This window comes from Garra rufa, chromosome 1 (assembly GCF_049309525.1).
Source record: "Garra rufa chromosome 1, GarRuf1.0, whole genome shotgun sequence".
Taxonomy (NCBI): Eukaryota; Metazoa; Chordata; class Actinopteri; order Cypriniformes; family Cyprinidae; genus Garra; species Garra rufa.
The window spans coordinates 106,863,561-106,866,938 of record NC_133361.1 but is presented as its reverse complement, the minus strand read 5'-3'; the positions used below and the strand labels follow the sequence as shown (position 1 = coordinate 106,866,938).

The following is a 3,378-nucleotide window of genomic DNA, read 5'->3' as shown; positions in this document are numbered from 1 at the left end:
CGCTTCAAAAGTAGCAAGACGGAATAAGAAGAGGTTCGATGAGCGAGTGGTTGCCTCATCCCTTGAAGTTGGAGATCGGGTCCTGGTAAGGAACGTAAAGCTGAGAGGAAAGCATAAATTAGCAGATAAGTGGGAGAAAGAAGCTTACGTTGTGATCAAGAAAGCTGCCGACTTACCAGTCTATACCGTTCAACCAGAGGGCAAGGATGGACCACTTCGCACATTGCACCGAGACTTGTTACTGCCCTGTGGGTTTTTGCAAGAAACCACGCCTGAGGAACCACTAAGACCAAAAACACCTCACAGGTCTAGAACTCGAGCAAACCCTGGTACGCAAGAACCTGAATGTATGACTGAGAATTCTGAATCAGAAAGTGACCCTATGGATTATTACTCACATGGACACTTACCGAGTGTTGAAACTAGAATCCTCTCCAATTCTAAACCTCAGAAGCCTTCAAGTGGTAGAGTGATGGCAGAAGTTTCCCCTGAAATGAGAAATGCAGTTAGTACAAACACTGAGCAACTTACTCCAGTGACATTACAGAGGGACTTACCTGACCAACCTGACGCTGGGGAAGGAAGTCCGCTGGATGAACCTGAAAGAGAGGATACACAGATGATTGATCCTATAGAGACGGATGTGCTGAGTGACATACCTGTGCTGGATCAGGAGTCAGATGGATCCCCACCTGAGACTTTAAGTGCAGAGGATGAAAGGGGCGATGCTTTGACACGTGGAGGAAAAGTTGATTCACCAAGTCGCCGAGACAGCTTAGTGGAGACTGGTGAGAGTCTAGAAGATGTCCCCAGACGTTCGCAAAGACATCGTGAGCCACCAAAGAGGCTGCAGTATCCTAAATTGGGTAATCCCCTTTATCTGGTTGTTCAATCACTATTGCAAGGGCTTAGCACAGCATTTACCGTTTCATTGGGGGAGTCTGATACTTTTAAGAATACCTCTCTGGAAATGCAAGGTGAACATCCCTCTGCTGTGACTTCACAGCCTGGAAGATGCAGTGGGACCTGCATAGCTTCAAGGCGGGGAGAATGTAACCCGGGTAATCCAGGCTACAGTCAAAGAAATTAAAATACTTCAAAACATAGAAAGAGTTGAAGGAAACTGAGAGATGAGAAAAAGGGAGAAAGTTCCAGAAGGATGAAAGATTGATCAAATTACTTCTCACTTCAGTGACAAACTTCTGTAAGAGCCAATGGTAGCAGCGCATTAATAAGCCCCGCCCACCTGCAGCGCCGGCGCTGCTGCACCTTTCAGAACAGAAGGAGAGACGAGATTGCACGAGACCGCAGCACGGAGCGTTTGTCTAGAAGCTCATAGCGTTGAACATTAATCTAAGGAGAGATGTGATAGAGAACACTTGGAAACGAAACTTAAGGAATCGTGACATCATCTTGAAGTGTTGTCGTCGGACGAAAAGAGAGAAGAGAGACGTGGAAATTGGAAGAAGTGTAGTTGGAGCGGATCTCAGTGCTGAAGCCCTGTGATTAATCATCTTTGACAAAATATTATTCTATTTTGCTCTGGTGAGTGAATTTTCATATACTGATCTAAAATAGTTTCAAAATGAGATGTTACAAAGCAATTTTGAGTAGGCCGTGCGCATACCGCGTGCGTTAAACTAGTTAGCACGTGTGCTAAAGCTATCACATGTTATATTCATAAATGGGTTATGAGACAAGACAAAGAGTAATTTATGAAACTCAACGTGTTTAATAACAGTTGAAATGTTGTATTTGAGATGTGTGTGTGTGTATGAACTTGTGATGAAAACGTTTGAATCAGAAGTTAATTGTGTTTGCCTTGTGTTTTGCAAGGCTGGGTTTTTTTTCTTCCCTATGTTTCTTCTGAGATCTTCTGAGAGAATTACCTGTTTTGTGCCGAACGTAATCCTCTGGTGAGAATCATCTGTGTTGATCGCGATTACATGTGCACAAATGGCGAGCTGCCCACGGACCTTTGAACTGTGATTTGAATTCATCGACTGGTAGGAGAATTCCATTGTTTCCTGTTCTTTTGGACACAAAAGATCCCGATACTTTGAACAGAATTGATTTTTTTTTGCATCTGAAACGGAGAGACTTTGTTTTTGAGTTGGAACTGTTTGAATGAGTGTTCAGCTCTTGAAGCTGAATCATTTGATTCACGAACTTTGATCAACTGAGTCGTTTATCCACAAAGCATTGTTCAATTGAATCGTTTGATTTGTTCTTGTGTTTTTACATTTCATGGTTGAATTTACTGTTGAGTTTTGAAGAAAAAGTGTCATTTACATCTATTTTCTGGAATTTAGTCAGAGTGAACATCCTATTACAGACTCTTTTTGAATTATTGGGTTTTTGAATGTAAAGCTCATTGAAGAGTATTTTATTGTGAATTTATTTGAAAGGAACACACACTATTGTTTTGTTTTTTGAGAGTTTATTTTATTTTGGTCAACATTGATTTGAATCTGTTGAACTGTTAACATTTTTGATACTGTTTGAGACAACAGAATATTTCTTGACCGCTGTCAATTGGTTGTCCTTCAATGTGATTACTTGAAACAAACTACAAAGAAAAAAGAAAACCCATCAATATAAATTCTTTTTAAAATCAAATCTAATTGTCTTGTCTATTCACTCACCAGTAGCATCTCACCCTCTCTCCAGTAGACGTTCCTGGCTTCTGATCTTTGGCCCATATTGAACCCTAAGCTAGTGTGACACGCTAAAAACGTCGTATGCTACATGAGCGTAGTGGTTTACCACAGTGAGCGCACAGGTCCAAGGGCATAGAGACACATCTCGAGTTTCTCGTCATCAGCGCATAAATCTTTCGCCTTTTACTAAAGATTTCCGTGGAGGGGAACCTTTGCGAGTGACCTGTATTTTTGGGGGCTCTGCTCACAGCAGAGCTACACTAGAGTGTCAAGAGCAGAGTCAATCTGGCCACCCGCCAGCGTGCAGTGTAACGAAGCGCGCCTCGTCATGGTCTGTGTTTGCAGCCTTTGCGCTTCCAGCTTCGCAGCTTCAAATTTCTTTAGCCAGCATGGAAAGACAGCGCTCTCTCGTCCATGACGCGAGAAAAACTCTGGACGGGCTCAAACAAAGATGGCTTTTAGCTCTTTTGGCCCTATCAGTGACTCGTGCGCTTCGAGCCTTCTTTGTTGACCCCGAAAGCCAGCCTCTGCTGCCTGCGTTGTTGGTATAGTTTAACTGGCACCGCACTTGTACGAAAAATGGAGGTGGCAGAAAGGAGCTCAGTGAACAAAAAGCCTGCCGTGACCCGGATTCGAACCGGGGTTGCTGCGGCCACAACGCAGAGTACTCTCCACTATACGATCACGGCGCCCCACTGGCTCACATCTGGTGGTGCCG

The 3,378-nt window shown here is 43.5% G+C and overlaps 2 non-coding genes across 2 annotated transcripts; one reads left to right on the top strand and one right to left on the bottom strand.

Moving 5' to 3' along the window:
- The first annotated feature begins 2,802 nt into the window (after positions 1 to 2,802).
- Positions 2,803 to 2,917, top strand: LOC141290262 (U5 spliceosomal RNA). Its single transcript, XR_012340080.1, has one exon. It is a non-coding gene; the product is annotated as a U5 spliceosomal RNA (small nuclear RNA).
- A 360-nt stretch (positions 2,918 to 3,277) lies between these two features.
- On the bottom strand, positions 3,278 to 3,349 carry trnah-gug (transfer RNA histidin (anticodon GUG)). Its single transcript has one exon. It is a non-coding gene; the product is annotated as a tRNA-His (tRNA).
- Between the last annotated feature and the right edge of the window lie 29 nt (positions 3,350 to 3,378).